Source organism: Chaetodon auriga, chromosome 1 (assembly GCF_051107435.1).
Source record: "Chaetodon auriga isolate fChaAug3 chromosome 1, fChaAug3.hap1, whole genome shotgun sequence".
Taxonomy (NCBI): domain Eukaryota; kingdom Metazoa; phylum Chordata; class Actinopteri; order Chaetodontiformes; family Chaetodontidae; genus Chaetodon; species Chaetodon auriga.
In genome coordinates this window covers 18,694,736-18,712,793 of record NC_135074.1, presented here as the reverse complement: position 1 = coordinate 18,712,793, position 18,058 = coordinate 18,694,736, and the positions used below count along the sequence as shown (strand labels likewise).

The window sequence follows — 18,058 nt, the reverse complement described above, 5'->3', positions numbered from 1 at the left end:
CACAGGGTGGTGTGGATGCAGTGCACACACAAAGATGAAATTTAAATCAGTCTGACCTAAATCTGAAACCAAAACTCAGCTTTAACCAAGATTTGAAAACAGAAATAAAATATCATCATGCTGGGGAAAGAAAACGGAGAAACGCGGCACACGTGCAATTGTGAAAAGCAAAAAATATACTATCAAACACTCTCTGCCTGCACCATTGTTAATACTAAGCATGTCATGGGAGTAGGAGAATGAGTGGCATGGAAGAAAGGAGCGATGGAGTCCACAGTGGTATAATGTTCATATCACTTTCCCATAACTCTTTATCTGGCCTTTCAAACCAGCCTCAGCCCACTGACCGACAGAAAAGCTGAGAAGCTGATAGCTTGATTATATACACACACACACACACACACACACACACACACACACACACACACACACACTGTGTATTTGGTACTGATACAAGCTGTGATGTTGCATCATCGGGTGACCTGGCTGTAAATTAGTGACAAGGAAAAATGACCCGCTGATGGTGAAAATCACATATCACCTGACTGCACTGAAGCATGCCCTCTTTTATACAAAATGTAATTTATTCATATGAAAAAAGATTTTAATGTTAATTACATTTAATCATTCGGCCAATTGGTGATCATACAACATTTCTTACATTTGAATTATATTAAATTTTATGTTACAAATGTAGAATAGAATAAATAATATGAAACGTGAAGGTAGGAGGTGTGCAAATGATGCACTGTCAAAATTTTATACGTGTCACTCACTCTCTCTCACACACACACGCATACACACATGCACTTACATTTCAGTTACACAATGCAGATTTCACAGACACAGATAAACAATGGGAGGGCAGTTATCACTCCACGGAGCACAGTAACATAGAGGAAGAGGAAAAGGATGACAAAGAAATAGGGGAGGATAAAAAGACGGCGTGTGTGTCGTCAGAGTCATAGGCCAGAGGGGCCCATGTATTGTTCCAGGGCTCAGTGTGGGGAGAGAAAGGCGACCTGGGCCGCCTCTGTCTAAGCGTCCTCCATGTTTTATGCATTCTGTCCTTTGTGATGATAAGCGCCAGTGCCGAGGGTGGAATGCTGGCCTCCAGGGTCCAAGAGTGGGGTGGGCTTATGGGGGGCTGGGGTGCAGCTCGGTTCAATTTTGCAGCCCTTGGAGTGGTCCCTGTCATCCCCTTCTCGCCCGCGTGTAGGCATATGTAGCCTATACGCACACGAAACCGTCGTTCTTCCCATCCCTGAACACTAGAGCTAGCTGCTGCTGCCCCAAATAGGATATATGCACAGTCAGTCATAGCCGCTGTGCTACACACACACACGCATGCACGCACACGCACACACACACGCACGCACACACACACGCACACACACACCTCTGGACAGGCATGCATCACACAGGTCCTCGACTCGCAGTCGATACAGCGACTCAGAAATACAACGGTCTTTATCACTGTTACAACGCTGCTATCTAACAAACAGCCTTGTTTGCTACAAAAATGATATTGTACATTTATTACAGGAGCAATATTGAAATTCTTGTCAAGGACGCAGATCCACACACACATTATAACCCCCACCCTTTCCATGACTACAACATTCATTTACTGATAGAAATGGAATACAAATTTGTATCACACATTATTGTGCTCTAATCTATTGCAGCTTCTGAATTTCCTTCACTGGAGGAGAGAAATCAAGACAGAACCCATACTTTGCTTTTAAACATATTACTGGGTGGGTTTTTTTTCCCCTCATATCTCTATATTCTCTGTATGACTGCTAGACAATCAGAGCAATGTTGCGTTATCACAACATAGGGCTGATGTGATTTGAAATTGAGCACTGGCTTAGATTTTTGGGAACAGTTGAAAATTAATAAAAATAATGACTATGGAAACAAAAATGTACGATAACAAGGCCTTGATGTGGCACATTCAAAAGATATTAGATTTTCATCATGCAGTATGCACACAAATCAGAATACGGCTGTGCAGAGACACATGCGCATCTTTTCAGTCGTAAATCTAGTCTACCACAATGATTTAACCAAGATTGTTAACACGATAACATATTGTGAAAGAGCAAACCACAAAAATCCCCGCCAACCTCACTTCAAAAAGATAAAAGGGTGACATTGAAGAAGAAGAAAAGCTCAAACGAGGACAGGGAAGGGAATTTTAGAGAGAAGGGGTCCTTTCTGTGGATAAAGAGGAGTCCTTTTGGACACTCGGGGCTGCTGGGATTAAGGATCAGCTACAGCATTCATGCACACCACAAGCATACACACACACACACACACACACACACACACACACACCTGAGCATGACAGTCATCTCTTCCACTCTCCCTTCCCACTCTCTCGCTCACCCCTGTGCTGAGCCGAGATCCCGCCCCCCGCCTGCTCCTTTATGGTAGCATGACAGGCACACTGGCCTCGGCTGCAGGACAACTGGAGGAACTGGTCCTCGACGCACAACCTTGCATATTCAAAACCACACGTCAGATTTAAAGCCGGCGTCTGTGTCGACTGCCCTCATCTACACGTGTCCATACAGCTAATGGCTGACACGGACACTTTACATTCTTCTCTGATTTCAGTGAAGATGCATCCACACAAATGCAGACCTACTCATATTTAAAACGCTCTGCCTGTCATAGAGCGAACTGTACAATTGATACAATATCAAGGAATGAATTTAAACAGACTGATTACATTTACTAAAATAGAAAAAAACATAATAATTAATTTAAATTTTTTAGATTTTTTTTTTTTTTTTGTTTGCATGGACTAAAGTGCATTAAATCTCCCATGTATGGCCTTAGCCACCTGGTAACCCAAAGGGGGCTCTCTCCGACCGAGGACATGGCGGTGAGCTCCCCCACAGTGCCAGTGCCCGAGCACGGAAAGGTGGGAGTTAAGGGGAGAGATATGTAGAGACACACTGAGAATGAGATGGAGAGAGAGAGAGAGAGAGAGAGAGAGAGAGAGAGAGAGAGAGGGGCACAGTGAGAGGAGGAGAAGGGGGTTATGACAGCCAGAGGCGCTGTCTCCCATTTCTCTGTGTTACCCCCCAAACCATGAAACCAGCCTATCCATGACGACTGCTGCTCCCTTTATCTCGTTTCCCCAACTGGAAGTGCTATTCCTGTCCATACAGTCAAATGACATCTGAATACTGAATATACCTGTCATGGAATATGGTAATAAAGGGGGACCAAGTGCAGGCAGTGGGCAACCGCTTGTGTTGCTGTGCAGCATCAGGAGCAAGCGCACACGTCCACGTTAAAAACTGTCATCACATCACAGCATTATCACAGCAAATATTTTCATCATGGTGTGAATAACAGTCACAACAGAAACAACAGACAGGTAGCAAATCCACCATGTGCACTTGGATGATTAATCATGTAACTACAATCACATTAAGTCACTTAATGCACAGCAATGCCGTCACACACGAAGCTGTATTTTTTTTTAAATCATTTTGATCTTAACTGGCAAAGAATTTAGTTTTACGTGTTTACAATTTAGCCTATTTTTTATTGCCATGCATGTACTGGTTTAAAACAGCTGCCTGATGCCACAAGAGTATATGGAGCAAGTCCAAATAAATTAAAACAAATTCTAATTAAATTAATTCAAATAATGAAATGAGTGAAATGTTTGCATGAGAGTATTTTTCATTTAGTCTGAACAGAATTATGTAATATTTTCGAATTTTTCACTCAGTTTTAGTAAATAACCTAACAGCACCTAAATGTTTTTATTCACATAAATATCAAAAGGTTTCTTTAAAAAAGATACAAATAAAAATAAATGAAAATCTGGCCTTGATAAACTTTTTCTTTTTTTTTTTTTTAAAGAAAGAACTGAACACAAGCAGTGAGTTCAAACTGAAAATGGCCCATTGTCAATTATTTTTCAAGAACGTTGTCTGAGGTAAAACATCACTGTGTTGGCACTTTAACAGCCCACAGCTCTCATGAACGCAATACTTCCAATATCACACTCAGACATGAGAGTGAGATAATATAGCCAGCTACACCAAACACAACGTCTGACAAACACACATTCGAAACAGAATACATAGAAATAAAGCCAATGACATGCCTATACCTTTACCAGGGAGAGCTATAATTAAACATAAATATGACAATGAGACAAGACAGGGAAATCAGACAGGTGAGATGACAGTAAACATTTCTGCTGTCTTTGTTTTGTAACAGAAGACAGAGAGAGGGAGGAGGAGGAGGAGGAAGAGGAGAGGAGTGTTACTGTCAGACAGGGGAGGAAGGGAGATCACTCGAGTTTTGGCACAGCAGCCTACCTGCCTTATACACTATAACACCTTTGAGTTTCCCCAATCGGTGGAATCGAAACGCACACAATTTACTGTTGCAGACACCCAAAAAATACTGGGGTAGGAAACTAAGATAACAACAGAAAAAAAAAAAAAGAAGTAAATCTGAATTTTATGGTTGATTTGAAGCGATCAGCATGAATGCCAGTCCCTCTTTCTCCCTGTGCGTCTGCTCCTCTCCACTCTGAAAGGTAGGGATCTGTTTATCTGACCTCTCCCCCTGATTCCTCCTCTATGGCCCATGGCTATCTGACCCCTCCACCCAACCCCCTCAGTGCTCCTACCCTCAGCCCCCTTTTCCTTTCTTTTCTTTTCTTTTTTTTTTTTTTTTTGCCTCTCACTGCCTGACAGCCTTAACGTTTTTGTTTTACTAAACCTGTTACCAGTCTATTTTTGCTTCTCCCATCCTAAACCAAAGCCAAATCTTAATCCTGCAGATGCTGACAACCACAAGTGCTTTGTGTTGCTCCCAAAACATACCAACAACTACCATCACCCTCTTCCCCCAGCCAGACCCACTCTCTCCCCATCATCCCTCGGCTGTTTGCGCGGGGTTTTCCTCTCTTTCTTTTTATCTCTGCACTCACTCCGTGACCCCTGTTCCCCCTGTTTCTTGCTGTCTGACCTACCCCTCCACCCACACCCACACCCACACACACTCACACACAGCTTCTCACCCCCCTTTCTGTCCCCCCCCCCCCCCCCCCCCCCCACGGTACACACATCCTACCCTTGCCTCTGCTCGCTGGCAAAACCTCTTTTTTTTTTCCTCTTTCTTTTCCCGTCTCTATGTCGCGAAAAATATCCACGACTGACTTTATAATTCTCGCAGCCTTTTCTGCCTCCATGTAGCTCCATGCCATCCGAGAAGCAGTCGCTATTTTTTGATGATATTTATGAAGATATTCGGCTTGCAATTACACCTAGACGTCAAGATAACAGTTGCATTTCTGCTCTCTTTATTATTTTTTTCCGTGCAGATGCGTTTTTGGCGAGAGTGGTAACAATGCAGCATAGTTATAGGCAGTAATAAAACTATAGATTTTTGGGGTTTTTGGAAAAGGCCCATTCAGTTTAGACAGGCTGCCTCTTTGCAAGTCTCGTTTGTGTTTTCCTCCGAGAGTGCAGCCTATTCTGTTTTGGGTATGTGGAAGATATCTTGTAGTTTAACTTTTAAAAAATCCTACAAATGTTAACTGGCTAAGCGGCTGCTAAATGCATGCAGTGACCTATAGGTTTAACCTGGACCATACTTTAAGTTTCCGGCAGTAACTTTGGAATGATTATGTCTGCTTAAGGTCAGACTAATAGGGCAATGTTTTGTTTTCATTCCGGTCAGCATTTCTCGGGGAAAAAAAATGTTCTCTTGAAAGTCAGATACGGTAGCCAAGTAGTTGGAGGCAGCAGATAGAGGCTGCCTGTGTCCTCCCTGTACCACATGCCTGTTCTCTGCAACGCAGCTCAGACTCTCAGGCTGTCCGTGCACAAGGTCCTGCTGATCCGCTCTTGTCATGAAGGAGACCCGGGGCTTCGTTCTTCTCAACACACCACATTCACGTAACACACACACACACATACACACACACGCTCGCAGACACAAACCCCATCGCGCGCGTACACACACTCACACACTCACACACACACACTCTCTCTCTCTTACACACACACACACACACATGTCGATCGATTTGCATGTGACTTCGTCAGGGAATGAGCGAGAATCGACTTAAAAACAACGCTTCAAAGAGGCAAACAGCCATGAAAAATAAAAAAGAAAAGATGGACAAAGTGGGGTAAAGAGGAAAAGTGTTAGCTGTAGAGGAACTGAGACAGGGCGGAGGGATTGCACATTTCAGAGAGAGAGAGACGTGTCGGAGAAGAACAAAAAAATGTGTTTATCCAGAAGAGGATTTTATAAGCACACGACGGTGCCGAAAACCCCCCCATGGATGTGCCAAGAGTCAAATCTGTCAAAATTAGAAAGCGAGAGACGGTCCCTTTCGCCGGACGCTCACGGACCCACAGGCTGGACTTGGAGCTCCTTTTCTGGGCTGCGCTCGTGTGGAGCTGCCGCTGCCCTTCGTCCGCTCCACACAGCCCCTTTCTTATTGCATCTGTGCCTCAAAACACGTTTCTCGACACCCATAAGCCCTCCATACCTTTTCCCAATCCCACCGAAATGCACATATTTGTTTTAAAACCGTGTTTTTCTACGTCCAACTGCTTGGAGAGGATCGCTGTCTTGCCCATTTCTTATCTTCCATTCATGAGGAGGAGAGGACGAACGCTGATGTAAACACAGGTAACGACACGAATAAAATCGAGAATAAACCAAACTACTTGCATGAAATGAACTTGTGATCGCCAGTCATTTCTCACAATGTGAGAATAGGCAGCTCCGCTACACGTAAACTACGAACAGATAGGAGAGAGATTCAGATAAGTCTACAGCGAAAAGAATAGGATCGTGGAAAACACAGAGAGGAAAAGAGACAAACGCAAAGTTGAAACTTACAATTTCTCGCTGCCGCTTTGTGATCCTCGCTTTTTAATCCAGTATTGAGATGATTTAGCTAAAGATCCCATCAAGGCAGTCCCCTTTTGGTCAGTTTGCGCTTAGGGTGGCAAAAGAAAGATCATTGTTGTTGCGGAGTGTAAAAAACGAAGTAGGTACTATTAGTTGTTAAAGGCAATATAAAAATAATTCGGATGCAAAGCAGGCGATGAGTCTTGTGTTAGAGGGAGCGAGGAAGAGGTGAAAGTGAGATCTGATGATTGAAAAGAAAAAACTCTTTGGATCTTTATTCCTGCTAATTAGTTTCCTGCAAAAAATGGCTGTGATTAATTCAGTGCGCATGTGCTTCATTACACAGGCACGAAGGGAAGGGCTAATTAGCCGCCTTCTGGATCAATAAGATTCAGCAAAGGAGAGAGCTCGGGAGAGAGAGGGAGGGAGGGAGGGAGAAAGAGGAGGGAGGGAGGGATGGATAGATACAAGTAGAAAAAAAAGAGGAAAGTAATGATCAGGAATTGAAAATATGGAATTAAGAACAGCGGAAAGTAAGAGTTTGATTAGACGGAAGACAGTGAAAGTTAATACTGGAGCAGGCAGCCGCAGCAGGCGAAGCCCGGCGCTGCATGCACAGCTTTCCCTCCGCTCTTTTTCACTTTTTTCAAACGTTTTGATGCCGCTTTTTGCTCTTTAAAATCAAAGATACGTCCGTACTTTGGCCACTGTGAGTGCATAAACGATCACGCTTTATTTTATTCTGTCGCTTTCAACCATGAGTCTGTCATTTTGGACGCGTGGAAGCTGCACGCGGGGCTGTTTGTGCACTTAGTTTAGTCAACGTTTGAACAACTTATTGAAATACATAACTGACTTACGGCGGCTGTAGTGACTAAAATGGAAACATGTTGTTCTTCAGCATAGTATATTTGTAATTTTGCAAACAACCGGCCTGTTTGTAAACAACTCAAACAAACACTTGGCAAAAAATTGAAGCACGTTTAACGCGATTTCTGCTTGTATGCAAAACTGTACAGTGAGAGAGCAACATATAGGCAGCCACGGTGTGCTATTGTAATGTGCAATGAGCAGAGATTATCGCAAGCACAGAGGCACCTGGATATTGTCAGAGCTAACAACGCACATGTATTGCTAAATATATATTTTAAGCTTTAAGGGAAATCCCGTTTGCTCAGAAACAGAAGTTGACATTAAACAGTCCTGATGCGTAGCTTTAAAAATTGTCCAACTTTGTTAAACTTCACGTCCTGCACGCAGCGTTCAGGGAAACGCCAGAATATTTTTTAATGTTTACATTGCATAAAAAATACGGATTTGACCATGAAAGGCTTAACGCTGAGAGACGACTGAAGAGCACTTTGGTCAAAACTTGGAGCCATATTTGCGTCTCACCTCACACATCAGCGTGTGTGTGTGTGTGTGTGTGCGTGGATTAATTTGAATAAAACAGCACAAATAAAGACTCATCAGCAGATTTTTTTAAAAAAAGTGAAAATCAGCTTTGTGAAATGTGGCACAGGTGAAAGTTGTGACGGTGGGGACGTGAAAGACGTGTCGTTTTTACAACTCCTGTCTGCTCAAAATATCAGGCAAAGTTAAAAATCGGGTGAATACTTTCTCACATTATTGTGATATAAAAGAGACTAATTGTTCCAATGACGTGAGGGCATTCACAGCACAAAGGCTTCAGTATTTTCCAGTGAAATTGGGAAACTCCTGAGCATTAGTACACCATGTAAAGCAAGTTCTGCTCTTCTTTTTTTTTCTCCTTCTTCTAATAAATACTTGTTGAAGCTTCCGCGTGGCCCATATGGATGTGACAGTTTATTTAAATTTTATAATAGGCCCTATGTGTCGTGGCTGTTTAGAAAATATGAATAGGTTTGCAGCTCTTATCCAGCACAGCAGTGGAAGCCTTGTAAGCTGTAGCACAGAGGGATGATGGGGAAACAGGTTATCGTGACATCTATTGCGAAACTGGTGGGAAACACGTTGTCAATACGTGTAGCTTCTCTAAAATAATAACAGTAGAAACGCGTGGAGAGGTGACAGAGCTGCGTCAAGGCGTCTGGTCAGCTCCGGCCTGCGTGCATTCAGTTGTCTGATAGATATATTATGACAAGAAGCCCAGATGGCCGGTGTTTCATTTCATTTCGACATGTTTCGTGATTAGGAATTTCGAAATGCCTTCATGATCAATACCGCCATAAATTTGTTGAGCTTCTCTCGTTTGTTTTTCTTCATAATCTCTCCGCAAAGCACTTCGCCTCTGTAACTGATGTCCTCTCGTTTCCTCCGAAAGAAAAGACAGTGCTGGAAAAAAAAAAAAAAAAAAAAAAAAAAATCAACCTTTGAGTCTCTCGGTGCTCTTTGTTATGATAATTTTATTGTTGATTCTCTGAGGAAATGGACAATCCCTCACTCGCAGTATGCACACTTTCTGTGCAAACAGCTCCATATACAGTCCTGGTCCACTGAATACAAGTAGCAGCTTTCACTGATCACATAACGTGCTGTGTTTATTGAAACAATACCGATTTGATTGTCTGCGCCTATATAGTGAATTCCGATACAGAGTTAATAGTGAAATGGCACATATACTCGAATCCGAGCATTGTGCAAACATACTATAGAACTTAAAGTAGCCGTTATACCATATCGTCTAATAGATAAGCCATAACTGGGATAATAAAACGGCCGGAGATATTTATTTTTTCAGACGTGTGTTGGATAGAAATGCATTGCACAGATAAACCCACTGCCTGTTTTTATTTTTCTAAGATTGCACACAGCTGATATGTTAAGCAGCCTTCTGTGATGTTGTAGTGGTGAAGATGGCTGATGAAATATATGGGCTATATTTTATATTTTCCAAAGGCCTTTGACTTAAAGGTTAGAAGGGTTATGAAACCCCCATGGGACGAGGCGTTTCAACAGATCCAATAGCATATATCCCTCAGAAGAGGCTATGAAAATCAAACTTCTTAGATTGTAGCCTATATGACCAAGACCCACCTCCCCCCCCTCTCCATACCCCCTCCGCCCCCCCCGCCCCCCTCCCCGCTGCTAAAATATATGGTGTGCTGTAACACGGCATTTCCTCAGCACTTGCCTTCCATAAGCCGAGGCAGGCACTGATACCTGTTTTTAAGCAATGTAGCATCTGCTGTATAGCATTCCTCTCTCTCAAGAAAAAAAACAACAAGAAAACTGCATCACCCCGTCGAGCAGCTCACATTTTTGCAGTGTGAGAGGCAGAGTGCAGGAATCTCGAGGATTTGTGCGTGTCTGCTCTCTCGGGAAGAAGAGATTGTAAAAATGAATAGGTTGAAAATAGCGTGCGAGAGGAGTTTAAGGGGCTACGAGATAATAAAAGAGTCTGGTGTAATTTGAGGCTTGTAGGAGGCAGCTTTGAGCCAGTCAGTCGCCCAAAGCCTAACAATGCAAACATCAGTTTACAAATTTATGCAAAGGCCTGATTGACATTACTCCATCAGTGGCCATATTGAGAATGGTGTAGGCTAAATCAAAAGAAGACCAGCCAGACGGAGGCCTTGATGCTTTTAGGGCCTATGCATCACTGAAAAGGGGGGGTGGGTGGGGGGGGGGAGAGGGGGAACTGACAGGGTCTGAAGCTTTTGTGTTACCAGCGTTCAATTGCGCCTCTCTGTGGGAAGGATAACTGTCCACGTGCCAGCCTCAATAGGCATACATCGATGAGTGGCATTGCAAATTCAACACAACCTGTGGCTATGACAGCCCGCGGATATGACAAAGAAAGGCAGAGTAGCTTAAAATGCAAAATGCTCCGTAGATGTGGGGCACATGAAAGCCCTTGACCATCACCAGAACTGCAAGGAACAAAACAGTGTATTCAAACAGAGGGCAAAGCCTCATAATCGTTTCTAACGTGCTTGAACCATTGCTCTCTGATGGGGACTTCGCAGAGCCACGCGCACTACTTGTCAACTTTTGGAAACATTTATTGTAATATATTCAAATTAAATGAAATTTAACTTTATGTTATTTTATTTACGCGTCAGCCAGCGTGTGTGTGCGCACGCACGCGCACGCAACCCCAGACAAAGCACAAAGGGAAACAGAGGAAATGAGCAGGGGTGAAAGTATTTAAAGATAAAAGCTGCTATCGAGAAAAGTCATATAACTTTATAAAAAGATAACAACCATTATATTCCGAAGGATTTGGGGATTTAAGATGCTGATAGGCGGCAATATTAACAAGGAGGGTGTCAGTCATATGTTCGGGCTATAGTAAACAGAGATGAAAAGGGCATCAGACATTCTTTAGGAAACAGTCTGAGTGAGATTATGCTACGAAAATATTTCTACATAAAAACTCAGTGTAGGTGGACTTAAAGCTCAAGATGGGGTGCGCAACAAAAAACCGCTCGACTGATTATTAAAAGGAAAGTGCATTTGGTGTTTAACTTTGGTGATGGAGTCAGTGAAAAGACAGTTTGAAGAGAGGGTTTGCAGCGCCTGTAGGTTGGCTTCTCCACTCAGTGTTGTAGAACAAGTTTCCTGTGGAGGGCAAACCCTTCTTAACTCACATAATCCATTTTTTTTGTTTATGAAATCGAGATGATCCACGCTGAAAAAACTTTTTGACATGGCTTTAATTAGCAGCATAGCAGTGGCCTATCACAGTCATTTTATAAAGCTTTAACTTCACTCGTTAGTGGAGGGGAAAGCTTCATTTAAATTTTAAGAAAACACCGATGCTCATTTGGAGATTAGTCTGTGATCCTGGACTGAATGAAGCCGTTAATTCTGCGCTATTTACACTACATCGCTGCACATATGAGAGGCTGCTGTCCGGCTCTCCATGCGTCTAGGGTGGATAGGGCAGCGCAGCCAGGTGCAATGGGAGCGCCCTCTTATGTTCAGCCTGACCACTGGGATCAAGCAGCGCATCAACTCTTCTACAGGAGCCAAGCGCCTGCGGACCAGCTGGGCTTTGCAAAAGCGCACCTTTGCTTCTCAGTCTAACATTATACAATCTATCAAGCTGCCTCGCGTGTAAATGATGCAAATGAACATGGTCGGGTTATTGCGTGGTCAAAGGAGATGCACACCATCCGCGGCGGAAATCACAAACATTTCAGACAAGTAGTTCACCAGTACAGTCAGTCTATTAGTGCCAAAGCACACTGTCCGAAACTGGGCGATGATTTCCAGCCAGTGGACAGTTAGGGAGTGACAGAGAACAAAAGCCCAACTCAGATCAAACTTGAACTTGAGCCCAAATAGCGGAGCATCCTGCAGAATTCAGCACAGCTCATGTACAGATCAATATTCAGAAAAAAAAATAACACGATTTAACGAAGAGAGAATATTTAATTAAAAATTCACTTTATCGTTATTTTTAGATTCGTTGTATTTTGTCTGTGAGGTGCAACATGTTTTACACTCTGGATGATTTTCAAGCAGCATGCTTTTTAAAGCGTTTGTCTCCTCGTGCACAGGAAACACGTTTTTTTTTTTTTTTTTTTTGCAAACCTTTTCCATGCATTTTATTTCTTCGACTTTACTTTCAAAAGCAGCATTTGCAAATATTCCACTGCTGCATCCGCCTGTGGCCTCGTAGCTTCCTCTCTATATTCTTCTTATATTCTTCTCTCTGGATTCTGTTTGGTACACGGAGAGTGTTCTTGAAGTGGACACAACTCTGTGTGGTGATTTTTTTTTTTTTTTTGTGCAGCTTTTTGTATCAAACTGAAACGCATCGTTTGTAATAGTCATAGCTGCTCTTTTACTTCTACTCTTGCCTGCTTTATAGCGTGTGTTATTACAGATTATTTATTCATCATTCAACCGGTTTTCACTTTATTAGAGATGCAGAAATGTATCCACAGTAGAAATCTGCCCTCAGTGTTTTACATGACTGAATCTTGTGCTGCTCATGTTGCTGAGCATTTTGTTTTTAAAATGCTTTTATGTTAAACGCATGCTGATAGTTTTTCCTTTTTCTTTCTCTCTTTTTTTTGCCTGTTTGTTTGTTTGTTGTTGTTTTGTTCCAGATGCTCTGTATGTCCTATTATGGGAATGTTTTGACTACTGTTTTTCCTATTTGTTGACTCTATAACTGCCTGTTTATAGCAATATGTTTACATTTATTTCTGATGAATATTTTATTTTTGTGTGGTGATCTCAGTATATACTCTTGCAATAAAATGTCAATATTAAAATGCTTCTGGACAAAATTCGATGCATCATCTGCCCGTTTGGTTTTTTTGCATGTTTTAGCTAGACATGCTGAGATTCAAGTATTTCTAATGAAAATGGGAAATTGTTTAGCACGTGTTGAAGTCAGATCGCATGCAAACCAGCAACACAGGAGCAAAGCTGACACCGTATTTCTGAATGCAGTCTGAGGTGGAAAAAAAAAAAAAAAAAAAAAACAGGACCTGTTTCCTGCTGCTGGTGTTGTGATTTTAGAGTTTGGAATAGAAAAAAATGACGAGCGGCCGTCTGGTCAGTCTGCCTCATTTACATGAGAAACAAGAAGGCATATCAATTCGTCTCTCTCCCTCTCTCTCATCCATTTACTCGTCCAGCCAGTACTACCTTATTAATGATCCTATGCATTATTCAAAAACAGTTTGGACGTTTGCATTTTCGGAAATATTGTCGTGTTAACACATAATCAATCCACATCTGATGTCTGTCAATATTTGGAAAATGTCGTAAAACATCCAAAAATGTCCGATGTTTGCTGACTCGACACGAATGTCCAGAATGTTTCATCCTGACCACTGCGATGAAATCGAATCAAAGAACACACACGCCAGACACACACACACGCACAGACCCCCCCCCCCCCCCAAAAAAAATCAACGAGCGTGACTCTTTCTGTCTCACTCTTCCTCTGTCTCTCCCTCCTTCCACTGTGTGTGTGTGCGCGCGCGTGTGTGCGTGTAGAATGGGGTGTGTGTGTGTGTGTGTGTGTGTGTGTGTTGGGGGGCAAAACGAGTTAGAAGAATAAGACATTATTTTGACATATATTATTATGACCATGATCATTATTATTATTATAATTACTGCTCAGGTGCACAGTTGCAAATGTGTCCCTCAAACCAATGTTAAAAAAAACGTTATACACACAACAACAAAACCAAAGTGCCTGCCAAGCCTCAGCGCAGCCTCATCTCACCAGCTTCAAGTTCATAATACGTTTTTATAAGAAATTCATTTCCGGTTATTTTTTTTTAAACTGCAGTAGTTATTGATGCAATCCAGTAAAAACTCCTGATAATACAATTCTAAGGATTGTGTATGCATTTTGTTTTTGTGTCTTTCTAATGAAGATGCCTGGACAGATCTCAATATGTAAGTGCACCCGGACATAAATTCTGAGGGCACGAATAGGAAAAACACTCCGCAATCAAATGCGCAAGAACGCACAATAAATAGTGCAAAAAAGAAAACATAAAGGCAATGCTTGTGAAGTCTGCCATTAAACCACAGCGTTACAAATTATGAGCGTTTCACGCCAAACTGTCAACTAAATATGTAATTTCTAAATTACTTTGAGGCAAATACACCATTAAGTGATGATCAATTTGTAAAGAAAGAAACAAGCACACATCAGGCCTTCTGACAACACGCGCTGAAGGTCGGGGATACAGTGAATAATGGAGAAATCCTGGGAGCTGCTGTCACAGGCTCTGGGTGAGAGACAAGCAGGACTCGTGGGGTTTTACGAGCTTTGGAGAGGCTCACTGAAACAGAGGGATCCCAAATCAGAGCCATATGACCACTCCAGGCAACAGCAACACTAGCTGGTGGTAAACCGACCCAAACCGAATCACGGATCCCTGCAACGCCGAAAAACCCCGCTCCAATGCCACTCCGTGCTCGCTGCGTCTGCACTTGAATATAACAAACTTAAAGAGAGTAATTTTCCTTGATGTCGAGCAGAGCCCCCAAACAACAGGACGAGATGAAAGATGACAGGTGGAAGCGACACAGAAGGCAAATACAGATCTAGGATTATCGCCAGGGGTCAAGTCCAAACCGTGCGTCACACACACACACACACACACACACACACACACACACACACACACACACACACACACACACACACACACACACACAGCCTCAGGATGCCTCAACATTGTCTATCCACAGTATATGGCTGGGGTCAAACAAGACAGCAATAATTCCAAGTTTGTCCTCTGACAATCCACACACACACACACACACACACACACACACACACACACACACACACACACACACACACAAAACACAGTGAAATCCCGAAAATGCAACATTTCGCACACAGCGATTTAAATAAGGTAGCACACAGTAGTTAAGTTTATAAGGCTATAAACACGCCAAATTACACACCCAATTGCCGATTATCGGAGAAGTAATCAGACGTAATGAGTTGTACAATTCAAATCAATGACGTTAATCTGAGGACAACAATGATGCAAATGACGACGAACTAACTAAGGACGAATAGTCTGAACGTAATGGACCAGAATGGCCGAGCAATGAACAGAGTGAAAGCTTTTGGTTTCTCTTACGTGGCTCCTCAGTGTTTGACAGTGACATAGACCCAGTTGCTACACACACATCCACGCGCTCACAACCACGCACTCAGTGGGCTGCCATTCAAAGAAGTGGGAGAAGAAGTGAGTGAATGCAGGCGTCGTGCAGAATTTTACACGCGTGGAAATCAACAGCTCACATCACACTATCCCACACAACGCCCCGCTGGTGCAGAGACAGTCTCTGTGCAGCATGTGTCTCATGTGAGCAAACCTCCAGAGCTGCAGAGGAGCCCCCTGCACCAAAGGCCACCTAGAGTGGTGTGGAAGTCATTTTTGGTGGTCGAGGCTATTGAGGCAGAATTATGGATATTTAACCCCGATCAGCTGTCCTAAACTTTGCCTCTGTGGCAGGTGATCCCACCCATACTTGCTGTGGGTGGTGAGTGGGGAGGGTAGGGGTCATGGAGCATTGCCTGCCCATCATCTGGTTTGGCCCCTGTGCTCTAAATACCTCAGTGGAGGTGAGCCCCCCTTATAGCCTGAAGTGTTCCTGCATGGTGCCAATAAAACCAAGCGGTTAGTGGAGCTGTTCCCTTTTTTAGGTGTTAGATCGTTAAGTGAGTTAATAGTGAAGGTGTTTACTTTTGCATGACACACAAGAGGAGGGGGCTAAGACCTTAAACCAGGGGCCCTGCACCAGTCCATCTGCCAACGCTGTCCTCACCTGAGTGTTGTTACTACTCTATGTATGCATGCAGAAGTATGCAATAATTTAGCCAAAGATGGCTCTGGTAGAAACACATCATCCAGCTCATTCACGAGCTGAGCTGTATGACTCTCGTCACGCCGGCAGTCACAGAACTTGCATCCCAGACGCAGGGAAGACGCTCAAGAATGACACCTGTGTCCTCGCTACCTGAAGCGCCAGCTCACACGGCCTGCTCTCCTGCCAAGATCGCCTTTGTGTTATGAATTTCAGCATGTGTAACAGTCGGCTGACCTCATTCCTGTGGCAGAAACGCTACCCTTCACCTAATTCACATAGCAGAGCGCATACTGTACTTTTTGTTTAGCGAAATCGTCAGTCTGTTTGTCTGTCTGTTGTGCATGAGAGAGACAGGAGGTTTGGCACTGTAAAGAGAGAATCATGGCAGCACAAAGGGCTCCTCTCTTAACTGTGTTAACATACATGTATGCACTCACATGGGTGTGACTGACATCATGTTAGAAGAAATTAGGAACAGTGTAATACCACTTCTGATTCTGTCAGTTATGGGGCTACTGAATAATTTGTAATGTTGTGCATAGCTACAAGCTCGCACTGTATCAGCTGAGTGCAATCCAGTTAAACAAGTTGTTTTGCTGTTTATGAAGGCAAAAAGATATCAACAAGAAAAATTGTCTTTGAATTCCAAAAGGTCATACTCTCCCTGTGGTCAAATGACAGACAGAGATGTGATATTCTCCTTCATAGCTTAGAGGTTAAAATGTGTTCATCGGATCGCAGATGCACATTAATTCACGTCATGGCAGCTTGCAAATTAATCTGGAAGCATCGAGTTAAGTTGGTCTCTTGTTCTCATCTTGAACTTGAGTTACAATGTGCAATGATTTTGTACATAATTTTTTTTTCAGGCCTATTTTGCCATAAAAGAATCAGTTTAAATACCCCACTGTGCGCTTGTTACAGTGAGCTAACAGATTGAGGCTTCCTCAAATCCAACCAATAACACGCAACAGATTCCTGCACAATGTGATGGTGTTCTACAAATATAAGAGTCTGAAAGTGAGGGACAACAGATTGTTTTCTCACTATGAAATGTTTAATTCAAATGTAGTGCGACTCTAGATTTTGCTTTTGTTTGTCGTGTCTGATGATCGTGGTTTCATTTGAGAATGTACAGCGAACATACAGCCAGCGTTATCCACACGTTGAACTGCTTGTCTACATGTTTAATCACCAGATTTTGTTTTGTACTTTCATGGATGTGTCGCACTTTCTGCCATGTATTTATAGAATAAAACTGATTCTATGACGAGTGTTAGTCAACTATTTTTTAAAATCTATTTCATTCTGTGTTGAATTTAACCAGACATGTGGACTCTAAGGAGGTACATGACAAGTAGGGACAAGGATTAGGCTTTTAATTGCAAACTAAACCATCACATGTGGACATGAGGAAGATAGTGAACTTGATATTTACTCCTAACCCCAGCCAAAAGAGCGAGACACTAATTGTGATGGTAGTTTGAGATTTGCCCTGCGTTCATAAGTATATATTGCAGTCCATGGCAGAATCCACTGTACGTCTCTGTAAGATACAGCACAGCTGCCTGAGCCACACACTGATAAAGTGGCATTGTGAGATATACAGGCAGTGCTTGTGCATTTTGAACATTCATGCGAGATATAAAGCATGTAGCAAGACTGATAACCTGTGTTTTGTCTATTTTTTGATCTTATGTTTTTGAATATGTGCAAATACATTTCCTCAGGAAGAAAAGGGGGCGAGACAGAGGAAACTGGTTTTTAACGTATTCTGTTTAGAATTGTAAATGCATTGCATAGGCCCCGCTGTCCAATTACATATATCTTTCATGTATGAAATCATGCA

At 42.7% G+C, this 18,058-nt stretch overlaps 1 protein-coding gene across 4 annotated transcripts in view; it reads right to left on the bottom strand.

Annotated features, from left to right (window-relative positions):
* zfhx3b (zinc finger homeobox 3b) overlaps window positions 1–18,058 on the bottom strand; it is a 239,815-nt gene that overhangs the window by 133,766 nt on the left and 87,991 nt on the right. For 2 of the 4 annotated variants that reach the window (XM_076728198.1, XM_076728226.1), the window contains exon 1: window positions 6,904–7,850. The exons of the other annotated variants lie outside the window; for them this stretch is intronic. The gene's annotated coding sequence lies outside the window, so the exon portion shown is untranslated. Of the gene's footprint in view, window positions 1–6,903; window positions 7,851–18,058 lie in introns of those variants that run through there. 4 annotated transcript variants of the gene reach the window in all.